Source organism: Amblyomma americanum, chromosome 8, assembly GCF_052857255.1.
Source record: "Amblyomma americanum isolate KBUSLIRL-KWMA chromosome 8, ASM5285725v1, whole genome shotgun sequence".
Lineage (NCBI taxonomy): Eukaryota > Metazoa > Arthropoda > Arachnida > Ixodida > Ixodidae > Amblyomma > Amblyomma americanum.
Window position 1 is genome coordinate 125398458 of NC_135504.1, and position 25605 is coordinate 125424062.

General features: G+C 46.2%; 1 long non-coding RNA gene across 1 annotated transcript; it reads left to right on the plus strand.

Moving 5' to 3' along the window:
• The first annotated feature begins 913 nt into the window (after positions 1-913).
• LOC144100678 (uncharacterized) lies at positions 914-9073 on the plus strand. The gene is made up of 4 exons (XR_013307795.1): positions 914-1013; positions 6698-6806; positions 8152-8298; positions 8923-9073. It is a non-coding gene; the product is annotated as an uncharacterized LOC144100678 (long non-coding RNA).
• Positions 9074-25605: the final 16532 nt, after the last annotated feature.

Below are 25605 nucleotides of genomic sequence, written 5' to 3' on the forward strand. Positions count from 1 at the left end.
TTTTTGCTCAAGACAACTTGCTTTTCAAATACTTTGCCTTCTGATAGGTTGAAATTCTATTCGGAAACCTCAAAACTCTTCTGCAGAGAAGGAGTTCCCGTTTCTTGAAACGTGTCTTGAGTAATGGTGAGCCGGTTTCCGTGGCGACACTTACAGAAACCACACTCAGATAAATCTCCTGATTCTTGTCACCGATCACTGCCGCATCCCTTACCTCTACCTCCCGCGTTCCATTTCACAGCGCTCGTTCTGCCCGTGGCGAATGGCCTCTGGTCTACAATTTTTTTAGGCGCGGTGTGAGAACTCTGGATTCTGACCTCTTGGATAATGCTTTAATACAGAAGGTTTATAGTGGATGCTTATCAATTTGGCTGCAATTGAAAGAGGATATATTTGTAATCATTTTAAGCACAGCTGCAAGATATTTGGTGAAGTATATGAGAACTCGAGTGGCAGAAAATCCGGCGTCTCAGGGTTCACTTTCAAAGACTGAGAAATCCCCAGAGGAGGTACCTAGGAGCTGGGTGGGCCAATTAGGTCACGTGACCTTGTGGCGTCCCTCACAGCCTGACCACACGGAATGTGAGCAAGCTTCCCACCGTGGCAGGTGGCAGGTGCATTCATGATTGGTCGATCGGGAAGAGACACCCGAGCCGTGCAAGGCTCTCTGCTAGGAGCACCTCTCATCGCAGGGCAGAGACACATCGCTTATCCACTGCACCACTGCGCCAGGAGGCATATGAGGACTCCCATGGATCTATGAATGTTGTGCAGAGATTGACCTTCTGCATATGTAAGAACTAAGACCTTATGCTGTGGCGTTAAGTCATTAAGTAGGAGCTTAAGTGACCCCTCTAAAATTTCTGCCGTTTGCGTATTGTACTTTATTCACAGGAGCCTTTGTCAAGCCAGCTCGCTGAATGACGTGCAGTCGTGGCCAGCTACACTGGCTGAAGTGCGTCCGTCTCGTGGGTGCCGGCAGTTTGGCCGAAAGCCACAGTTGACCAGCATGGGTGAGGACCACTTTTTATCTAAAAATAGGTTTAAACATCATCAGTGGGCATATTTATGCCTAGTTGTATTGTCGCCATCGTCTGCAGTTCTCTTAAAAGCTACAGAGTGAATAGACAATTTTCTCAAGTCGATCCCCAAAACAAAACTTCGCGACCATTATTAACAACTGTTCTTTATGCTTTACATATTCTACAGATGTATTTGGTTACGTTGGTGTTAAAAATGGCAGGCGGTTTAACCCTGCTAAGCACGAAATATTGTGCGAAATCCCAGTTTCTATCAGTTGGACACCACCACCAAGACCCTTAAAAAAGTGCGATCGAGGTGGGCACTGGTCCATTCTGGCAGTCATACGCGCCTTCAACTTTTGCCCAGTTAATGTACGCCAGCGGCCAATGCGCCAGTGCAGTGTTTTTTGAGCAGTGTTGTCAACACCAAGACGCATTGCTCTGTTGCACTGTTTCTGCCAAAACATTGTCCACGAAACGCATGCAGCGCACATTCTCGCTTCACTACCACCACATAGCTCAAACCACGTATATTAGTTTGATAGTAGTATTAGTTGAAGGTGATGTAAATGCACAGCTCAATAGTGTGTTCCAGTTATACACCGGGCGTGTTAAACGGCAGAGGTAGCATGGTGTACACGCGCAGTGGCCAGCGAAGGTGATCTTTTCGCACCATCACGGGTTCGAATCCCAGTAACGAATATTTATTTTATTTATTTCACACGCAGACCGAGAAAACATCGCAGACTGACTAAAATCGCAAGATCTTGCTCGCGGTAGGAGTAGTGGTTTTGCACTAATAAATGTTTTCAGTTTTAGTTTCCTTAGTGTCTACCTCACGTATTATATGATGATGATGTTTATGCTAAGGGAGATTGTTGTAAGCCCTCCTAGTTTTGCTTTGCCTTTTCTTTTCCTTTTCCCTAATGCCTTTTCTCTCTCTCGTTAGTTTTTTTATGATCTTTTTTCCTCTCATCCTCACCTCTCAAACTTCCGCTCCTTCCCTGCAGTGAGTGTTGAAGAGAGTAGCAAAGAAGGGCTGAGGTAGAGGTTTGAGGTGGAGGCGTAGATTTGAAGGCAACATTTTTGTTGTAGTACGTGACAATTTCAGCAAGCCCTTACATCACAATCACCAGTGTGTGCTGCAGAGGGTGAAGGGTGAAGTTATTCAGGTGTGCTGACAAGACCCGTAATCTGGAGTGGGGCGACTCCTCACCTGGCAGCTTGGGAACTATGTCGATATAGATTTTTAATTCGGTGCATTCTAGGGATAGTCACTTCCTAAAAATGACAACTTCCATTCGATCACGATATAGATTCGCAATGAAAGATTTTAGTTCAAAGCCACCTGGTTTGGGGGCGTAGTAGTGTGGCGCCCAAAGAGAGGAGGAAAGCGCGAGGAAGAGCACTCGTGGAGAGGAGACTATGCACGAATTAGGGAATGTGCTTTTTGGGTAACCCCCTTAGTGGCTGTTTAGCGCATTGTTTTTAGTGGCAAGTTCACAGGCATTCCTGTGAACACACTAGATTCAGCAGCACTATTACCACGCAGTGGTGCATTCGGAACGCTTCACGGAAGCGGGAGACGAGATCACGCAGACATGCCGCGGGGGGTTAAACGTATGATGATCGTGTTTGGGACGCTTCGCGCTAACGCACTTGCTGGCAAGATTTGTTTTTGTGCTCACAGTTTGTGCAGACGATAGAGGGCAACTTGTAACCCATTGTAAAAACAAGAAAAAGAGTTTTGAGGTACCTGTGCCTTTTCGCTCGGGAGTTTGGTGCGCTACTCTTGGACCAGTGAACAGCTTTCTCTTGCACTAGCTATTCCTTAAAAACGTTCTTGCGGCTTAAACAAAAAATAGAAAAATAAAACATAATAAAGAACATCTTCCCTGTCTGCGATGTGATAAGAAGACCCCACGCCCCTAAAGGGACGGACAAACTCTAGCAATTTTTGTAGCAAAAAAAAAACCTGATTCTGAGCTATTCCTATCTAGGGTGAAATCGTGATGATTGCCTGTCTTGTTTCCTTGAAAAAATATATAATGTTTGTTTTAACTGCAACGGAGGTTTACGAAATAACAGTAACCATTATAATTGTGCTGCTCTGCATTGTCACAAGTTTTTCTGAATCCGATTATTATTCGATGTACTGCCAACGTTTTTTCCCAAACAAATTACAAATAATTACTTTCCACTGGCGATTATAAGAAAAGTCATTACATCAAAGTTTATTGTTTGTACTCAGCCGATTACGGGAGAAATATAAATTCGTCTAATGTGGTCAGACGCTTGGGAGGCGGCAAAAAAATTGAGCCTCAGAAAGCTGTAAAACCATCCCATAATTCGCTTCCTTACCTCAGCCCGTTATGAGCACTCCGGAATCGCAGCCTTGCATCCACAGCATTACCGTGCGTAGACCCGCGGGAATCACCTTAGTGTCCACCCGACAAGTCGCTGTACTTTAAGGCATGCGAAGGACTATCGGCCATTCCAGCATTGTTCTCTACAAAGTGCCGTAAATATTCAGATTGCGCAACATTACGGCGCTTTAACTTGATACTGTATTAGTTAAACAGCTTCCCGGGTAATGAACCCTGCACGTGAATAAGACTACAGTATGAACCGACACACGGTATTGCCTTGTGCATTAGGGCATGTTTACTTCCTCTCCATACAACGGAGCTCAAAGATGTCCTTAGTCTAAATTATCTGCCCTCTTATTAGTACATCTTGCTCTTCACATGTGGTGCTTCAAAGACTATGAGGATAAGATAAATAACATGGCTTGCTATCTGCGTAAGTAGATACGGAGTATGTCGCACCTCGGTTATCCTCGCAATATGTCGCACCTCGGTTACTGACGCGAACTCGTACCTGGATGTTTTATCATGGGAGGTGCACCCCCGCGGAGGATCATGTCGCTTGTCGAGGCCGCCTTCGAGTCTGCTGCTTAATCATCTTATTTTGTTTCTAAACGCAAGTGGATATAATTGATCACCATTGATTCTACTTTCTCAGCCTTATAAAAATTTCCCGCTATAATCTTCCCCTTTTTGCAGCTAACCCTCAAAGACTTTTGCTCTTTATTGTCACCAGACTGAACCTGTACGCAAATTGCTATGTAGGTGGTGCAGGTTCGACAACTGTCCATCCGAAGCCGAGGCTTTCTTACTGTGTCAAATTTTTTCCTTGAAGTGTATGGACAACAACCGAATGTGCGCAAAATTACGATTCAATGTGACTGGCATACTGATCTTGAGGTGCCTTTACTTCTTCAACTCAGCCTTGCCTTTATCAGCGCAGCATCTGCTGGGCGGGTCTCGTCGCGTGCGCTCAGATAGCTTTACGCTGATGGCTCGAATAGCTAACTGAGACGGCAGCACACTCAGGCAAACTAATTATCGTGTGAGCAGGACCAAGCAAAAAGCAGCCCTCTGTTGGCTTGCAAGCTTCATCACGAATCAAATTTCTGTACTTCCGAATCGGTGGCTGAGCAGAATACGTAAGAAACGTCATGGTTACCTCTCTTTGTCGGCAGCGTCTACGCAAATTGTCGTCTATTACTCAATTTTGGCGACCCCAATTCACTGCGTCTCAATGCTCCTTGGTCAACCTGGTGCTATCATCTTTCAGCGGAACATTAACGGCAACCGATGAAGGCAGTGGAAATATTGCTACAGAATAGCTGGTTCTTCCTCCTGTTGGTTCAATGTGAAGTGCTACAAGCTCATTGCATTTCGTCCAATTCACTGAAGGCTCCAGCGAGGCTGCGACCTTTTGAAAGCCACATGCTGGAAACAATACAGACGAGTCTTCTTCTGCAATTACCTCAAAAAATAGGCGCGTGAATTTCCATATTTGCTTCGGCTGATACCTCAGTGCATCCCTTCCTCTAAATTCCCCTGTGCCCCAAATATGGAATCACTAAGCGCTGTGAAAACGAAATATCCGACATCCATGACGCTATTTCATTGTAATTATAAGACATACTACATGTCTGTTCAACAAACCGTCCCCTTATTCAGGTTATCTTCTTTATTACCGAACACTTTATCCTCAGGGATGCTTATCTTGGTGGCATGGACATCTTGAAAGACGTGGTGATTTTTAGATACCGCGGTTAGCATTTAACGCGCCAGCTATCAAGCGAGCTGGCGCAGTTACCACCACAAAGGAACTCGCATTCGCGGTTGCCCTGTCAGAGGATGTTTAGCGAAAATATATTGGACGTGCAGGATTCTTTAGCTGGCAGTCATCCTACTAAACATAGGACATGGCTGTTACCTCAACCACTCGGTGCTTAGTGTGGAGATGTACGTATACTAATTTCATACGAAAGTAAAAGCGCGCACATGCCAATATCGCACAGGCATAGCTTATAAGTCAGTCTTGGACAAACTGTGAGTCCTCTTACGCCACTGCCATAACACGTGATGGCTGGTCCAATGTATTAGAGCGCTCGCGTTTTGGTTGAGGGGGATTCACAAATATCTACCGCTAATCAACGCGAAGTGTTTCTAACTCACGCCCGTATAGACGCCAGAGATAAAAAATGCAAAACAACATAGGCGCTAACTTCTTACGTGAAAAACGTTAGAGATCACTGCGGCACCCACATTGGAGAAATGGAGAAGCAAAAAAGCGTTTTTACTACCTAATTGCGTGATTAAACCACATCGGCTATACTTTTTTTACTGGTTTAAGCTTTTTGACGCTGTATTCCACGTTTACAGTGCACACAAGTTCCAGTCCACGTCGTTCGGGTGTCAACAAAAGCGTTTTTTCGACTTACTTGGCTCTAATTATTTACCTAACTAATGCAACTTAACCATTTGGTCACTTGCACATCCTCTTTCGATGCTCTATCCGACGATACCACTCTTTTTCCGACATACCAAGTAGTTCCTCTGTTATAGGACCGAGATAATCTAGTCCATGCCGAAACCACCTATATAGCTACACAATGTTGACGCATTTAAAAAAACGCTTAGAATGATATCGCAGAAAAAAAAATTGGCCAGTTGTTCTCCTTCACTTCGACCAAAATTGTAGGGTTCAAATGGGTCCAGTTTGCATTTCAGTCACGGTTGCCGCCCTGCGTATCTGCTGTGGCGAAGGCAAAGAAAGTTAGGCTTTCTTACACACTGCTTACTTGAGCCAACTCTGCTCGTCAAGACCAAACAGCACATAACTTACAGCGATGGATGAAATTTCATTTGTTTTGCAAAATCAAATTATTTTTACTTTACCTGACTCCAGTCCTATCTACTTCTCAATGAAATTAGTGGGGATCACCTCGCATAAAAATAACCGGGATAATTTAGACAGGACCTGGTGTCAGCCGCTGCAATTAAGGGTTTTTTATAATTCCTATGCTTCTGTGTGCCCATTGCACAAATGTACTTTCCGTGTGAACATGTCGATGTCCCCCTCAATGCACACACGAAATATCTTTCCTGCCTTTATGCTTCCATCTCGGAACTGCTTCGGAATCTGAGTTCGGGAGATCACTACATGTGTCTGTCTTAATTCCAGGGGTGCAAAGGATAAACCCAATCTGTGACCGCTGGAGAATTTTGTCTCGAATGTTTCCACCTCTGCATGTGTCGCTGTGGTCAGCGTTGATCATGATTTACGCGCACAAATGATTAAATGCTTTACCTTCGCAGGGTACCTCCGGCCTCCCGGATGTGGCATCCCGCTCCGGGCTGAGTATGTCGCCTTGTCTGCTCTGAGCTTGGCGCGCTCCTCTGTTGCTTCATCTCGGACCGGCATGGGGTGAGTGAGATTGGAGTCATCTTCGGGAGAAGTTTGTTTTTATTCAGGCTTACACTTGGCAGGGAGTTGAGCAGGATGGATTCAGTTTTCTTGAGGAGTAACCATTTCATCCAGAGAGAAAGCGTTACTCGGATTCTACTGGCTGCCTTAGCACCTTATTGAAACAAGTGACGATGACTGCCTGCCGGAAAACTAAAAACTTGGAGTAATGCATTTTCGCAGTAGGGAGTGCGGCGAATTGTCAAGCCTTCTCTTAAGCACCACTTGAGTCAGGTCACAAAAATTACTATCGTCATGTGCTGTCAAAAGTAGGACTTTACGGCACTGTGCTCCCTCCAAAAAGTTCACAGAATCAGCGCTATACTTCTCAGTATTCCAAAATACCGCTTCCCAACCATTTCTCAGGAATAGGTAGTAAAAGCGGTTAGTAAAACCAAACTTTCAGCTAAGCGACTTTGAGAACACTGGTTATGCAAAGAATGGACAAAAGCAACTTGTAATTTGTATTTATGCGCATCGCCTTTTGGACTGTTTCAGAAAGAATTAATCAGTTACTGCATGAAGCTTTGCGTCAGTGCCAAAATACGTTTTAGCGAGGATGTATTACATGAAACACAAGCGAAATTGTATTTTACACTCATATGTCCAGAGTAGGTCCAATAGTGCTGCTGTCTGGCAACAGTGCGTATGCCCATTTTGAGTTCAATGCTACCTTTGTATGAGTTAATACCTACAAGTTCTGTTCTGCTCATAAGAACATTATCTTAATGTGCTTCTCTTAACCACGATATATAAAAACAATTACCAAATGTCTCTACCGAAAAAATATATATAATTAGTTTTTATCGACAGCTATTCAAAACCATCAGTACATGAAAGCTCAATGTGTGTATTGGTGCACAAATCTAAGTGCAGGACACAGGCAAGCAAGAAGTTGAGACGGCTGCTCATTATTGGTCTCGGTCTCGGACTGGCGTTTCGACTTCCTTGCCCGTCTTTCACGCTGCTTTAAACTAATGTAATGTTCCAACTAACTCAGCTTCACAGAAGTTGCAGTGTGTGTGTGTTCTCAGCTAAACATAGCATACACCATTGTGCTGACGCGCAATGGACACCATGCACCTGCTGTATAAATGCGATATAAATGGGGCTTCTCAGGTCGCTTAAGGCTTCTTAAAGATTATGTGTTGAAAAACTAACAGTGTCATGCTTTAGTTGGCACGTGGCAACCGTTTAGCCTTAGGCGCCGTAAATCCCAACACAACGCAGCAATGTGCGTGATGAAGAATTTCCCCAGTTGCGGATAATCCAACGTAACATACCGTCTCCAATGTCCATATTGCAGGCGGCTGGTCCCAGCTGTGGTCGCTGCACAAGTAGCGCCTCCGCAGCAGGCAGCAGTTTGACAACCCCTCGCCACGATGTGCTTAGTGTGGCAACCTAGAGCAGCCCACGAGCAACTGCGCGACCTTCGACCAGCGCCCCACCGAGGGTGAGTAGGCTGCAGAAGAGAGCATTTAGTAAGCCTGTTGGTTAATGAACAAACAAGGAAAAGGGAAAAAAACGCGCGAAAAACACAACAAAAAATTGTGGCTGTTCCATTTCCGAGGGTGAGTAGGCTGCAGAAGAGAGCATTTAGTAAGCCTGTTGGTTAATGAACAAACAAGGAAAAGGGAAAAAAACGCGCGAAAAACACAACAAAAAATTGTGGCTGTTCCATTTCTACACTAAAGGCTAGGTGTAATTGTGTGTGTTACGTTGATCTACAGGCTGGTCAGAAACTGAAGCTGTTAAGCCCCTGTTCTGGGTGCTCATGTGAAGAAGTCCGTTCGGACTTGGAGGTCACGGCAACAACGGTTCACAAGTTCATCTGCAGCTGAGTCTGCCACACAGTTGCACACACATTTTAAGACCTCAGCAATATCAACAGTTCACATTGTTTAGCTTGTTTCACACAACAACGTGGAGATGGCGGCTACTTCACAGTTAGAAAAGGAAGGTCGGGCACTCATCGGAACTATGCCGGTGTTCTACATGTGCCGACCTATGGTGCCTTCTTGCTTGAAGCAGTCGTTAGAAGGATCAGGGTAATCAGAGGTAGTTCTCTGTCATGCAGATGCAGAACCCAAGTCTACATGGGGCTGCTAACGAGGCTTCTTATGGCGAAATCATCTTGGAACAGCCATACAGCGGGATCGTGCTTCGAGCTTGACATCTGTGACCGTACAACGGCATGCCATCCAATCGCCACCTTAAAAGCGTCACCTGTGAAGCACTGGATCACTGACCACATCTCGTGACTTCGGGACCTCCAGTGTTTGTTTGCTCGCCCTCACCGTTTGTCGGGAGAACGCCTCGCTATCTTTTCCTGTGAGTTCGAACCTCACCGCTATCGCAGCTGGTTCTTCCTCGCCTTAGCTCCGGCAGATTTGGCGACCCGGCTTCGAACACTCAACCCCATCCTCCTACATGGAATCCGCTGGCCCTGACTACCGGCGGCGACACGCCCCTGAACGCTCGGAACCTTGACCAGGGCCGGACGCTATCACTGCCACCGCCGCCGCTTCGTTGCTGTCTCCTCTCCCACAGCCCTCAATAAATGTGGCCGCGGTCGCCTTCCTGGGTGACCTCCACACGTACATAGTTTCGGCGACCCATTTCTGCTTCTTCTTCTTCTTCTTCACCCCAGGTACATGGCACATACCCACGCGGGGGGATTGGCCAAGGTGTAGTTGAATAAACAAAAAAGTTTTCGTGGAAGATGATGACAAAATTGTAGCAACAATCGTGAATTTTGAAAAATCAATGAATAAAAACAAGAGAACAATATTGACAGTTAGATAACAGACAGCATTTTGGTGAAAAAGAACAGCTCACAGAACTTTAAAAGAATCAGCACATCAACCTACCAGTTGCAATTATGTAATCGTGGAGAAACCCACTAATAGAACCCAATGCAAATCCCTTGTCGTTCGCACCAAACGATAATAATACTGGCAAAGATAAAGGGAGCCCTAAACTGGAAAGGGAGACCTCACGGTAAATCTTTCTCTGAAGTGCGAACTTTGGGCAGTAGAGGAGAAAATGGTCTAAAGATTCAACTTTCCCACATGCGTCACATAGGTTCGTCGGTGTCAACCCACACCTGCATAGATATAAATTCAAACTTGGAATCCTGCACCGCAACCGCATCATTGTTACCTCACACAGCCTGGATTTACACGAACGGACGTGGTATTTAGTAAGGGATCTCGTAACCTGGCTGATATATGTAGGAACCGCTGAAACCTGGAAATCGCCAGCAGGATGAAATTCGGGACGGGATGTGTCAGTGACCTGTCAAGAGCCGACCTTGCTAAGTAATCAGCCACCTCATTTGAATGAATACCTGCATGGCCAGGGACCCAGACAAAACAGACCACCTTCAAAGTGCATGGGACAAAAAATCGCAGGATATGGCTCAAAAAATCTTTTTCTGAAGTGTTAAGGGAGGCTAACATTGACAATCAGCGAGAATAATAACATGAGACACATGGCACGGAATTTTGTGAAGGGCCATTCCAAGACCCAAAAATTCCTCAAAGAATATAGGAATATAATCTGGGATGCGGACAGAATAGCTCCATGCCAAATCCTGCGAAAAGATGCCAACTGCAGCTTTTTGGCAGTTGACGGAGGCATCGGTAGCAAGCACCGTATGATGGGGTATTCCTTTATCTGATCCGAGAGAATACCGTTTAAAATGTTTGCTGGCATGTGTTTCGCATGAGATGGGAAGATGTGGTCGAAATGGAATTCCACTGCTGCCGGCGTGTCATCAACCCACTGCAAAGAACTGAGATCAACACCAATCGGTGTTAAAAGGTTCTGCGTTAACATAATTTGTGGCATTTGATACCGTGGCCAATGATGAGAGAAGAATAAGGCCGGCTGAGACTCACAAATAGGAGTACTGACATCAGTCACTGGGTCCATCGACCTGAGGAAAGTTCGCACCGTGAGTATTTGAAAATGGGAAGTTAGATCAGGGATACGGGCTTCGAGATAAAGCAGGGCGTTTGAAACTGATTTTGGGAGACCAATGCAGAGGCGGAGAGCACGCCTTTCCAGTAAGATTAACGGTTGAGTCTTGTAGCTTGCGCTATCAGAGCACAGAATGCAACCAAATTCCAAGTATAGGTCTTACGTAGGCTTTGTATAGTAACAATAACGTGTCGCGGCGCGTCTCAAACTTTTTATTGGCGATTCTTGTCAGCCGGCCTAGAGCGCGTTCTCCTTTAAACGCATTGTTCTTTATATGAAGGCTCCAATCTAATGCTGGGTGATAAGTAACACCCAGATATTTTACGGATTTCACTTGTGGAATCTGGAGAGAGCGATGGACTAATGAAATGTGCAAAGGCCTGTCTGGAGGAAATACCAAAACTCTGCATTTGTCTACATTCAGGGATAAATTAATACCCTGCAACCATACTCCAAGAGCATCCAAATATCTCTGCAGAATGTGGTAAAGGGAGTGGATATCCCTGGCCGAGGCGAAAAAAGCTATGTCATCTGCATACACAAAAACTGTCATATCAGGACGAATGGGGATGCCACTGACCAAATTATGAAAAAGCAGAGGGGATAGCACCGATCCTTGCGGCACATCTCTTGATTGATAATATGTATTTGAACATAGGGTTCCCTCGGCGCAGTAAAAGAATCTGTTTTTTAGAAATTCAGATATCCACGCATAAATGTAGGTTGGAGGAGGTAACTGAGCAAGTCTGTTATGCAAAATAGTATGCTCTACACTGTCATAGGCCTTTGCTACATCAAGAGTGACCAAAGCTGAAACTTCTCTTCTGCATAGCGAGAGCCGGACTCTGCTCTCTAGATCCACATGCGCGGACCATATAGAGCATCCACGACAAAAGCCAATCTGGGATGAGCGGAGACCGTTGATGTCATGAACATGTTTTGTGAGGCGACTGTGCACTATTCTTTCTATCTGAATAAATTTGACGTCAGTGCAATTGGCCGAATATTATCTAAGACGTATCCTTTTCCTACATATTTCAATAATAAAATAATTTTCGCCGTCTTGCAAATGCTTGGAATCCATGCATTTTCCAGAGAAGCATTGACGATATCTATGAGGGCGCTTGTAAACTCCTGGGCTAAAATTTTAATCATACCAACAGTGACACCATCTGGTCCAGGAGCTGCAGGATGCAACATGACCAGGACTGAGAGGAACTCTGATGCGTCAACCTCGGTATAATCCGAAGGGGGTGAAATTGTGCACAAAGGGACATTTCTCTGCGTCTGGAAGCGTAACGCCAATCCCTGAGCAATACACTCCAGGCTCTCCTGACCCTTTTGTGGTGATAACACTGTTGAACTAGTGAGAAGAGGGACGACAGAACTCTTGTTACGTTCCATGAATCTATACAGGGCTTTCCGATGACGAGGATTTGAAAGATATGTGTTTAAATTTTGGTTGTACTCCTCCTTGGCTTTTGCAAGTGTTCTTTTCAAAGATGCAGAGAAGAATTTGTAATTTAACCAAATAGCCGGACTCTGGTTGCAGGACAGCCTCTTCCAGGCCGCTTTTCTGCGACAATAGGCCTTCTCACATTCTTTTGTCCACCGAGGAGACGGCTGTTTAGTAGAGGCTGCTGCGGGCACAGCGAATATTGAGTGGTCTATTGCATTTTGCAAAAATGAAACCATCTGCTGAGCTCTGTCATCCCGGCTTGTATTAACTATAGAGGCAAGTGAGGCGGATATCAGATTTTTATAAATTTTGTGGTTGACAAATTTATGGGTTACACAACTAGCTTTAAGAGGAGATAACCGGATAGTGAAAGTTATAGGAAAGTGATCACTAGACGTACTCGAATCCTCTGTCGACCAATCAGTCACATCTAGCCTACCTGCTGATAATGTTAAGTCAATGGCTGAGCGAGCAACCCCTCGCATAAAGGTTATTTCTCTAGAATTGCAGCAGCGTACAGCATTTGCAGACAGCCACGACAAGAGAAGCTGGCCGCAGGAATCAGTACGACTTCCCCAGTCACTATGGTGAGAATTAAAATCTCCTGTGATGACTGCACTGTTTGTGCCAGTCACTAAGCTGTCTAAACAGTCTGTCCTGTGTACACCTAAAGGAAAATAGACATTAGCATTTGTAATGTCAGCACAATGCGGAAATGAAATTTTGATGGCTAAAAGCTCACAGTCAGGGAGAACAATTTTCTAAGAGATAGATGCCTGATGACATAAATTTTTAAATAGCATGGTTACCAAGCCACCTCCCCTGCTAACATTTCGATCTGACCGGAAAACTCGAAAGTTTCTCATTGAAAATTATTTATACGGTGATAACCACGTTTCTTGTAAAAGTACAATATCAGGCTTATGCTTGTGAATAAGTATGTCTAGATCTGGAAGAGAAGACAAGACGGAACGGCAATTCCATTGTAACACTTTGATACCTGCCATGATTATTGACCAATTGAAGAGGCCGAAACCGCCTCTTTGAGGATATCAACAAGTGGATGATTTTGGGTGGTCCCTTTTTAGCTTTCATCTGTGGAGAACTAGAATTAGATGGTGATGAGGGAGCACGGCGCTTCTGCGTAGGGCACATTTCGACGTCTGTTGTGCAGATGTCACTGCGACATTCACTGCTAGGAACAGAGATGTTAGGTGGGACCTGGGGAGCATCAGAAGGTGATGTAGAGCGGCTAGCACTAGCTGCAGAAGCCGAAACATATGCAGACGTTGCTGCCAGGACGGGTGTTGATGGTGACGCCGACTGAACTGCAACAAACTGAGCCAACGCCTCAGAGAAAGTGTTTAGCATACGCTCAACCACATTATTAAGAGCTTTTTCGACTGTGGTCACAATTGAGGCAGTCAAGTTGGACTCAATGTCCCCAACAGATGCGCGCACACGACTAGCATATGAATCTTTTTTCCTGTTAAGAACAGCGTAAGCATCGGCTCTTGAGCACCGCTTCTCATTGATAATGTCCAACAAGCTACGCTCTTCACTACGTTTTGCGCAGTTGGCATCATCAGCTGAGTGCCTGTTGCTGCAGAGGCAACAATGAGGCTGCTCTGAGGTGCAGTGATCAGCAGAATGACCTTTTCCACATAAACGGCAGCGGGTCTCCGACTTGCATGCTTTGCCACTATGCCCGAACCGCCAACAGTTGGTGCATTGAAGAAGGCGGGGTTCTAGAGGGTCCACACGGTATACAATCGGCCAGATTTTTAGTTCAGCAGGGCAGGAAGAGCCAGCAAAAGTTGTTATTACAGACTCAGTAGCAACACGCGAGCCGTTTACCTCTCTACTGCAGCGGTAGACTGAAAGCACCCCAACGCCTGCATCCTGAAATTCCTGTAGAATTTCCTGCGGGGATGATGCTGGGTCGACACCTCTTACGATACCCTTGACACATACAAGCTGTTCGGGAATGAATGCTTTCACCGGCAGCGAGCTGAAATTTTTGCACTTAAGCAAGTCTGCCACACAAGCGATGTCCGAGGACTTGCACTCAATTCATCGACGGCCAAATGGACGCACCTCAGAGATCTGCAGGTATTGGGCAGTCAATGATCTTGGCTCCTGTTGAATTAGTTTGGGGGTTTTCATTTTGATCACACCCTCACCGATTGTGAAGATAGCCACGCGAACCGCATCAATGCCATTTTTGTGAAAGGACTCAAGTGGCAGGCTTTGGGCTGGCAAGCTGGCAAACCAAGCTGCCGACCCTACACCTGGAGAGGTCAACTACATCTCTCAGCAAAACGCACTCTCAGGTTCACATGAACTGCGTCTTAAACTACGCCTTGGCCAAAACTCCTCAACGTAGAACGGGCTCACCAAGGATGAACAAGCCGGAACCACCAGAAGATGCAGAAAACAGCAGCGGCCAGCAAGAACACGTCAGCCCGTCCGTCTTCTTCCGTAGCGAAGCCCAACGTCAACGTCTTTACTTCTTCGTCTTCTTTGCGATTCTCAATGTTTTCTTCTTCTGCGCCCGACAATGCCCATGGGACCGGCCAAAGCACAATATCTGGTTGCGCATTTTACTGTGAAAGCACTATTCTCATAGATAAACCCCCACAAGATCTTGCCATATTTGGGATTTTGCTTTGGCTGTTGGCTTATGCCGAGTGCAATAAAATAAATCATCTATCGGCGACCGGTGTTCCTGCGGCGACGCGATGAAATCAACTTCGCTGGCTACTGCGCGAGAGAACTAGACTTTCGCCGCAGCCGAACACGCCGCTTGTTAAACTGCAACACACTCGCGCTGTGCATTGCACATCACATTCTTCTTCAAGTAACGCTTCTCAATCTTATACTAGCGCTTTGATCAATGTGGTGGTAGTGGCACATGCGCACTGCATGCGCTGGCGTGTACAACTCTGTGGCAGAAACACGGCAGTAGAGTATTACCTTGTTAAGTCGCAAGAGATAAGATGCAAAGCATGGACAATGAGACAAGCAGAAAAGAAGTTTGCGGGGATTCGATGAACCCAGCTAGCAATGAAGAGAGATAATTAAGGCAGGGAAAAGGTCATTGCTGTGCAGTGTGCGTTGTCAGGCTGATCATCATGAGAGCAATACGTATTGACGTTGACAGAATTGTTGCATTAATGCACAGGTGCATAGGCTGGCGGCTTCTAGCCCATCTCCCGCTTCCGAAAACGCAGTGTTCGAATTAACGACAACGCAGCTAGCTATAGAAAGGAAAATTGGTGTGACGTTAAGATATAGGAAGAGGGCAGAGTGGGTCAGGGTACAAACGCATGTTAATTATATATGATATTATAATGATATGATATGTATTTATATGATATGTAATGAGACGGGAAGATATTCGGTGGTCCTTAAGGGAAGGAAATGGATTCCAAGAGAAGGCAAGCGTAGCAGGTGGTGGCAGAAGGTTAGGTAGGACGAGGCGGGGAATGTGGCTGCAGCTGGCGCAGGGCAAGGTAGTTCGAATGAATGAAAGGCATTTGTCCTGCAATACATGTAGTCAAGCTTATGATGATGATGATGATGATGATGATGATGCGAAGTTCAGGGTGCTGGATCGTCTATTTTTCATTAACATTTCTTTTCGCCCATACAATGTGCAAAAGAGGCCGTCGTTGATTGAATTACGAACACCATTGTAGCTATTCTTAAAGCTAAAGAAGCTTCAGCGAAGTGCACAAGTTTTTCGCTCTTCCTGCAACACTGATTTAGACGGTGCGTTACATTTGTTCATACTTCATCGCGCACATCCCGCAAAGCTAACCGGCTAAACCTCCGTCCATTAAAAATGCACGCACCATCCGTGAGGTGACGTGAAAAGAGGAAGCGCTGCTTCTGTAGAATTTCTGCCTGGACTCCACCCATTTCGGGGCTCTTTAAAGAGCCTCATCTCTTTCATTCAATAAAGCCTTTTCACCACCACCACCCGGCGTGGCTGCGCCGCCACCGCCACGTGGTCACGTGATTGGTCGCGTGACCATCGATGTGGTACAGAGCAGCTGCTGCTGCCGGCGGCGCGGCACTCCGGCGAAACCAAGCTGCAACAGCTGTGCGCATGCGCCGTGTCAAGTGGGACGAAGATGGAGAAGGAATGCCCAGCGAGACGGAGCGGCGAAAGACTGACTTTGCAATTCGACCGTGCGAGTTCCACTCTGCCAGCTGCAGCTATCGCATCACTCCAGGTTTAACAAGAGCTATACCGCCGCCAATTTTCTTCCTCTCTGCGTACTCGTTAGAATATCAAAAAAGCGAGTGAACTGTAGCGGCTAGACTTTGATGAACCTGAGTTAGAGCGATCACAATGGACAATTAAATGACGCCAGAGAACATTGTCACCGATATAAGGCACACATCGAGACACGCACTCTATACCAACCTAATTTACGCTAGCATGCATTGCAGCTGAGGGAAAACGACCACGATGTATCTGGCGCGGATATAGAAAAGCATTGTTTTCGCGGGTGGCCGAAGAAAGCGTCAAAGCGACGTGGCGACGTGACCTACTTCGGTACCAGCCCCACTCCGGCGCGCAATTTCTGGAGTCTACGCGACTCGTGCGGAGTGCGTGGAAGTGTGCGTCAATCCGATGAGCACACTATAGGTGAGCGAATTAGCCACTCCCTGCGAGCAACTAAAATGGCATAAACGACGGAACGCTGGTGACAGCATGGAGATCCAGCTACTTATCCGCGTCTATCTTACCGAAGCTTGCGACTTATGCTCGTATGCGAGACAGATTATTTTACCCTGAAGAAAACATAACCCTTTCAGATCAAAGTCGTTTCAAAAAGATTTGCAAGACCCTCATGATATATATCCTTACTCGCAATTTCCTGTGTACGATATTAACTTTTTGCACAATACCTTGACGCTTAATTTATAAGTTTTACTACGCACTGAAAAGATCAGCGGTTGCAGTGGAGACCTCATCATTGATTTCGACGAACTGGAGAATTTCAGTGGCCATTAAGGTACCAGTTCAATGGTGTCCTTTAATTTCGCCATCATAAAATATGCGGCCACTAGAGAATGCTCATGCGTAGAATCCTCGAGCATGTGCTCAGGAGTCGAACGCCCGTCTGTGAACAATCACACGTGCACTAAAAGAAGAACGCAGCACGAAACCTGCTTTCCAGCGCGCTTTATCGGGTGAAGCGCATGCAGGGTCTGGCGGACGCATCTTCCAGCTTTGATGCTCGGCTTGCGTTTGGTACCCCTGTCACACGGGACCTCTTCAGGGCCTTTGCCGTAAAGTTGTCTTAATGTACTAAAGGAGGAAAACAGAAAAGGAGCAGCGGCGCTGCTTCACGGCAAATTCAAATGAGCTAGAACGCGGCCTCCGTGAATGCCAAAAGTCACCGCTGTGTGTGAAGCGGCGCTAGTAACATTATGAAATTAAAGCAGACTGTAGCACTTCAGCTGAGAGGATAAGAGTGTTTTTGTGTATGTTTGAAAATGTAGCTATCACTATAATAAACGAGCGTTCTGACGGAGAGAAACAGATATTTTGAAACAAAAGTTTATTTTTTTTTCATCGTTCCCGGTCCGACCACGGTAGGCGCACTTTTCAGTTCGTCTCAATAGAAGAGCTGGATGGGTGCACGGATTCGACAGGAAGCATGCTGCAGGACATGTGTGACAGGCATGATTTAGTTGTATGCAACTGCACCGAGAAATGTGAAGGGCTCATAACATGGGAGGCGAGGAGTCTGCACTCGACGATAGATTATGCACTAAGGTCACAGAGGATGTATAATAGATTAGGGGTAATGAGCATAGATGAAGATGGTTCCAGAAGTCTAGGTAGTGACCACAAGCGTATCAAGTTGAGCTTCGGAAGAAAAAGCAATGTAGGACTGAAGCAAGATGAACAATCAGGGGGAAATTTTTACTCAGAAAAGCAATTGGAAGCAGCAGCCAAAGAAATCGAGAAAGTAATTTTTGAGGATAGTGAAACAGAATGGACTTATACCAAATTAACTCGATTACGATTAGGAGATAGACACTTTGTGCATTGCGTGCGGAGAGGAGGAGGAAACGGCTGAACACTTGACACTTTTCTATAAAGGGCTTCGACCTACAGTGGAAGGCAGCGGGGCTGACTTACCCAAGGCATTGGGGTTTAGGGATAGTGAAGGGAGAGTGGATTTTAAGAGGTTAGAAGTAACCAAGCGAAGGTTATCTGATTGGTGGCTTAAAGCAAGACAGGAGTAAAATTTCACAAGACATGGCTGGCTTGAGCCACCGCCCGATGTAAAGGGTTCAGCCGTATCCATCCATCCATCCATCCATCCATCCATCCATCCATCCATCCATCCATCCATCCATCCATCCATCCATCCATCCATCCATCCATCCATCCATCCACCCGCCCGCCCGCCCGCCCGCCCATCCATACATCCATCCATCCATCCATCCATCCATCCATCCATCCATCCATCCATCCATCCATCCATCCATCCATCCATCCATCCATCCATCCATCCATCCATCCATCCATCCATCCATCCATCCATCCATCCATCCATCCATCCATCCATCCATCCATCCATCCATCCATCCATCCATCCATCCATCCATCCATCCATCCATCCATCCATCCATCCATCCTCCTCGTTGTGTGTGAGAAGCCTGCTTTGTTGCTTATATCCTCGCGCGTATTTCAAAGAAATTAGGTTGTGCCTGGTTAGCGTACGGCCGTAATCTTGAGCGACGAACCGCAAGACGTTAGAAAGAAGTGTGTAATTGCCATGAAGAGCAAACGAAGAAAAAACAGCAAAGCGAGAAGCGCAAGCACGTGTGTGTCGATGGTGCTGCTGAAATGCGTTCAAGTCCTTTCTTATCAATGTAGATGTCTTAAGTCATGCTCCTCTACGGTTAAGTGCACTGTAACGCAAAATTAACCATTAAATAAGATAAATTAGATATTTTTTTACGTTTTCAAAACTAAATATTGCGTCAATTTTTTATTCTTTGAGCTCGCTAGCTGGCGCTGCCGTCTGGGTTGCTCCTTTAAGCAACTTTAAGGCTTCTGACAGCCGCCTTTGCGGCTACGGACTTTTTTTCGCAAAGGTCTCGACGCTTTGCCGTGTATATGCGCGTCAGGCGCCTTTGGGGCAAAGGACCTTAATTCCTAAGGCCTTACACGTGCCCGTGTGACAGGGGTATGAAACTGCCGCAGCAGGGCTGCTTCATCCACTGTTTGCCAGGGGCACTTTTATTGTTTCATGCAGGTTTTGAAGCGAAAAGCTTCACTAGGCTCGTCAACACCGGGCTTCGCGTGAGCCACACTACAGATTTACCACAGCTGCGCAAAAGCGAAACCGAGTGACGTCACGCGGAGCGCAAGTGGTCTCTATGGCCGCAGCCGTCGTCGCCGCCGCGCGCCTACTCCGTCGTCTGACCGTGAAACCGAGTGACGTCACGCGGAGCGCAGGTGGTCGCATTGGCCCCAGCCGTCCTCGCCTCCGCGCGCTGACTCCGTCGTCTGACCGTGAAACCGAGTGACGTCACGCGGAGCGCAGGTGGCCGCTGCTGCCGCAGCCGTCGTCGCCGTGCGCTGCCTCCGTCGTCTGACCTTTCGCCATGCAAGGAGGAGGAGGAGAAGAACCAGAAGTGGTAGCGTGGGAGTTGGAGATTTTTATAGCCTTGTATAATGATTGCACAAGCTTTGTATACCTAAGACAACAAGTTTTGGAGAAGCTAGAAAAGTATACCCATATTGTAACCCAATGTATGAAACGTTAAGCTAAACCACGCGCATCGCCACGAAGTTTTTCGCTTCGAGATGTCCAGGCTTAACACTTTAGCTAAGATTCAGCTCAACTTTTTGTTGCTGGCGCACCAAGATTCGGTCGTTGAAGAATTAGCACGAGGCCAAGCGTGTGCGATGGGAGGCGAGCATTCTGAGAGATAGAGATAAAACATTTATTATTTCATTGAAGTGTTCTACGAGTCAGGTAGGCGGACTCCTCAGTTCAGGACTCCGGTGGCTTGGGCGGATAGCTGGACCAGTCTGATGATGCGACACTGGTCCTCCAGACCATTGCTTGTCAGGGCTGCCTCCCACTGCTCGTATGATGTCTGTAATGTTTTTAGGTGAGGTGGTTTTTGGGGGCAATTCCAGGAAATGGAAAACAGCGTAGGCTTATCGCCGCGCCATGGACAGAAGGGGCGGTATTTGGAAGGGTGAATGAAGCTGTACAAGTACAGGTTAGGGAAGGTATTCGTTTGTATTCGCCTCCAAAGTGTGGCTTCTTCTGTGGTGAGTTTAATATGGGGAGGGGGATATATTCTACGATCTAATCTAAGCATCTCCAGCCGTTCCCCATATTTTGATGGTAGAAGGGTGAGGTAAGGGCAAGGATCCGCTCGGTTTGTTAGCTCATGAGCTAGATCGTTTGCCGCCTCGTTGCCTTCAAGACCTGAATGGCCCGGGGTCCAAGTAGTGTTATGGGGGCGTTGAAGTGTAGGTGAGAGGCCCGACGGTATTAGTAGAGCCGCTGTCATTTCTGGAACTCTCCCTTTGATGTAATATTGAGAGGCTCGCTTCGAGTCAGTTATGTGAGCTGATTTGTCCGCCAGATCACAATGCCTTATAGCAAGGGTGATGGCGGAGGCTTCCGGCGCGGCAGGATCCTCAGCCCGGAGTGAAACACTCGTCAGTAGTTGAAAATTGTGGTCAAGGGCGACTGCAACAAAGATGCTCGGTTCAGTGTACGCCGCCACGTCTACATAGACTGCTTTGTGATCTGACGCTAGACGCCGGCGTAGATGAGTGACCCCAGCCTCCCCTCTGCCTTTGTGGATTTCTGGACGCATATGTTTTGGGAGCGGAGCCACCGAGATCTGTCTTCTTATGTTTGCAGGTAGGGAAGTGTGTCGCCAGAGCTCTTGTAGATCTCGTGGTGTACCATTGCGCTGAAGAATTGCTCTTCCGGTGGTGGTCTGTTGGAGTCGGGCTCTCTGCGATGCTAAGACCGCATCTCTGATCTCCTCAAAGGTGTTGTGGACTCCAAGCTTGATTAGATGTTCGGTCGAGGTGCTTGGAGCAAGGCCGAGAGTTGTTTTGTACGCACTGCGAATGACAGTGTCGGCCTGCAAAAGTTCTCCCTTTGTGAGATGATGATACGGAAGGCCGTATGCTGTTCTGCAGATAATCAAGGACTGTACAAGACGAACAGTGTCTTCCTCGCGCATGCCTTTCTTGTGGCGTGTTATACGACGAATCATACGTGTAATTTGGTGGGTGGTTGTTTTGAGAGTTTTTATGGCATGTCCAGCGCGCAGGTTACTTTGAATCCAAAGCCCAGGAATTATAATGACCGAGACATCTCGAATCGGTAGGCCTTCTACATAGAGATCTATTGGTCCAGAGGTTTTGTAATTTTGACCGAAAGTCATCGCATTCTTCGCATTCTTCATTCTTCGCATTCTGAAAGTCATCGCATTCTTCACGAAACAGAACTCGCGGGCCGCCAAAGTACAACTCTTTCGGCACGATGTGTGCTAACCATAAATGTCGGAATGTGTCATTAAAAACGGCCTTTACGCGCGCTAATAGCATAGCGCGACTTCGCAGTTGCAGGCAAATGGTAAACGTGAATACTTGAAAATCAGTTCAACGGACTGCAGGCGTTTCCGCTACTACAAAGCGCTGGGAATTAGTTCATCCACCACTTCATCCACCATGCACTCGCAACCCGCCGCGGTGGCTCAGTGGTTAGGGCGCTCGACTACTGATCTGGAGTTCCCGGGTTCGAACCGGGCCCCGGCGGCTGCGTTTTTATGGAGGAAAAACACTAAGGCGCCCGTGTGCTGCGCAATGTCAGTGCACGTTAAAGATCCCCAGGAGGTCGGAATTATTCCGGAGCCGGCCTCCACTACGGCACCTCCTTCTTCCTTTCTTCTTTCACTCCCTTCATTATCCCTTCCCTTACTGCGCGGTTCAGGTGTCCAACGATATTTGAGACAGATACTGCGCCATTTCCTTTCCCCAAAAACCAATTATCCACCACTCGCAAGCGCGGTTTGGGTGCGAAAGAATATTACTAATGTTTGCAGCCTTTCAAATCATATCTTGTATGTGCACCTCGGGAGCATTTAGAAAAGAGGCACGAAAAGAAATCAAATATACACGTATGGGAGTCGAACCCGCGCGGATGGAACAGATCAGGTTCAAAGGCCGCTGAGCGAGACCACAAGGCTAGCAGAACCGGGCTGGCGGTAAACTGCAGCACACTCTCGCGTTGTGGATTGCTGAGGGTCTTCTTCATCCACCTGCGGAGCGAAAGGTTGTGCCTTTAATTTTCTCAAAAGCAGTGCAAGGTTAAGACACTGTTGATTATGAGGAAAGAAAAGGCGCATAGCTGGCTCCCCTGGGTAAGTGGAAAACTCAATCACGCTTTAAGGTATACGGCGGTGGTGCCCACCTACAGAAAACCGTGCTTTCGTACAACACTTCGCACTTAACAATGTAAACCTCAAGTCAATTTTTACTTTGGCAACACCTCTGCTCTCTCTGTGAAAAGTAATGATGCTTCACGGCTCGCTTTATAGTGCAGTGATGACACCCCCGAAGTTCAAATTTTTTTTCTTATCACCTGAGCCGTCGTCCACAGGTTTCAATACCGTTTTATATTTATAGCGCTCGTAAATTTTGTACTCAACGATACACAAGCTACGCATATTGCCTGAAAAAAACTTGATCGGGGCTGTAGATACGAATGCGAACACCGGAAACAGAACATTCACTGCCGGAAACCGAGCAACCATGGTATTGTGAGAGGCGAGTTTTCAGTGAAAACTACAGGAATAGGTACTTCTCTGTTCATTATTGAGTCCAATGTATTGCTGAAAGCGCACGCCAAAGCTCAAGTTTCCTTACTAGGTATTTTACTCACATTTATCTTCTCCAGAATAGGTATGGGACTCGCGTTCATTGAGGCGTCCGGAGGTTTTGCTTTGAGCACGGCCGCCGATCGTCGTACGCTCTGTTTTCCTGGGCGCACGCGCAAATCAATTCCAATCTAGTTCCTAATGGATGTATTGTTCATTAGGACACCCTAGTTGGAAGCGGGCCCACGGGGCTTTCAGCTGGAAAGCCTCACCGCAGGGGAGTTTGCTATGCTTCGTAGGCGGTGGTGCAGGAGATGTATTTTTATGCTACCGCCACAGACCACATCTCCGATGTTGCATACAATTCACGTGCCCACGAGGCCGGAGCGCTTCTAGCAAAGAGAGAAAGGGTCTCCGTCTTCCCGCTCTTCTTAGTCCTTTTTGTGTTTCAGATTTCTTTTTTCTTTTCGTTTACTAAACGAAAAAAAATGTGATATTAATATTTCCGTGGCTCTTGAGGCTCGTATAGCTTTCGAAATATGGCAAATGCCGGCGGGAAATTTTATCATCCACTACGTTTAGTTTATCGAACTCAATGCGCTCAGTGCGAAGCGTCAGACGTGGTCCCAGCGCATAGTTGTTTGTGAAATGAAGCCTTTCTTTATTTCTGGTTTCTTCGGTTTTTCATAAGTTTGGGGTAATCAAGCCCATATTTATTACTCTCTGTTTCATTTTCCGGCTCACTACCTTTCAAGTGCATTCAGCAAAAAAAAAAAAACGGCACTTTATCGGTCAAGAGCGCAAAAAATGTTTCTCAGAAAAGAAAAACGCAGTAACTGTCTTGGTTCTCGGTGGGTACTTCAACCTGACCGTGAGAAAAGGCAGGAAGGATGGATTGAAACAAGAAAAGGATTAAAAGGTGACGCTGTGAAGGGCTCTTGAAAAAGTTCTTCCACCTGGAAACGTTTAACGCTCACTTATATTGCACTGCAAAACGACTACCTTTTGCGTTTCGCCTCCTGTGAAACTCGGCCACCACGAGAGCGTTGAGAAATAAGGGGACATTTAATGAGATTTTAGTAGGCATTTTCAAAACGCGCTAGAGGAGATAAGACCTGCTGCTCAGAAGCTAGCGCTTTCGCAATTCCTGCTATAATACGCTCGTTCGATGGTAAGTGGTTGCATTTCGATAGCGACTTAACTGCTCAAAATGGCGAGAGTTGACACTGTAAACATGCACGTCTGTGGCATTCGTTTGCACTGCATACTGCTTTGCGCCGAAATTATTTGGCGCAGGGGACTTTTTGAGAAGACTAGACTTGCGGAATACCGTCTTTATTTGTGGTTATAATCAGCTTCCTATACAACTGAAAGCTCACCTGACAGTAGAGCTCCTTTTTTATTATGTACCATTCCACAAAATAAATCCCCTGTTCTTCATGCAGATTCGTATTTACTGGTTTATTGTGCATGTACTGCATGTTATCATCTCGTGCAAGTACGTAAAAACAAAATTTTAAAATTTCCGAAATGCTACACTGTATATATCAACTTATTTTACGGGAAGGTGCGGGCAGTATTAATGCGGCTATTAGTTTAAAACAGGAATTGCAACAGAAGGATACAAAAAAATGGGCGTGATGTAAAATTTTTGCAACGTTCGAGCAAGCACAATATGGTGTGATTCGGGCTTTTGGCGGCGCAGACATAATTCCAGAGGGCGAGTCATGAATTTTGTTGCCGTAGGCAAAAGATGATACGCCGCCCTTTGCATAGTGTGTCGTACCTTCTTCCGTGAAGCCCCCAGCATATGTACACATTTCATGCACAGGTAAAGTTTCATGTTCGCCAGAATCATATGCTCTTCCATGAAACTTGGTGGCTCAAAATACAGTGTTGCATTGGTCACTTATTTAACGTCTATATCGTTTTCAGGAAAGTCCAAGGCATGATGCACGAAATATTACTTCCTACACCGTGTCTTAGGTAGTGTGCCAGCCAACCTTCACTACCTCGCTTCTCTTTTTAGGATAGGTCGCATTTGTTAGCACACTATTTTCCTTTAAAATAAAGAAGTTATTATTCATTACTACGCATCAAAGCGCTGTCAAGAAGCAAGAAACGAAGGGTGAAAGTATTTCACGGCAACTGTCTAGTTTAAAACAAATCCGGGTCCAGTAGCTTCTATTTTCACAAAAATTGCAAACTTTACAATTTTTTTTTGCAACTTTAGATCAAGACAGCTTTATTTATACTGAATAGTTAAACACACTAAATTTTCACACTATAAGTAAGCTTTGTTGCCTTCCTGTACTAGGAAACCGTGCAAAAAAGACTCGATGCGTAATATTTTTCAGCAAAAGCGGCTTTTGCAGCTAATTTTGACGCTAAGTAGTGGTGGCGACCGACCACTACAGAAGG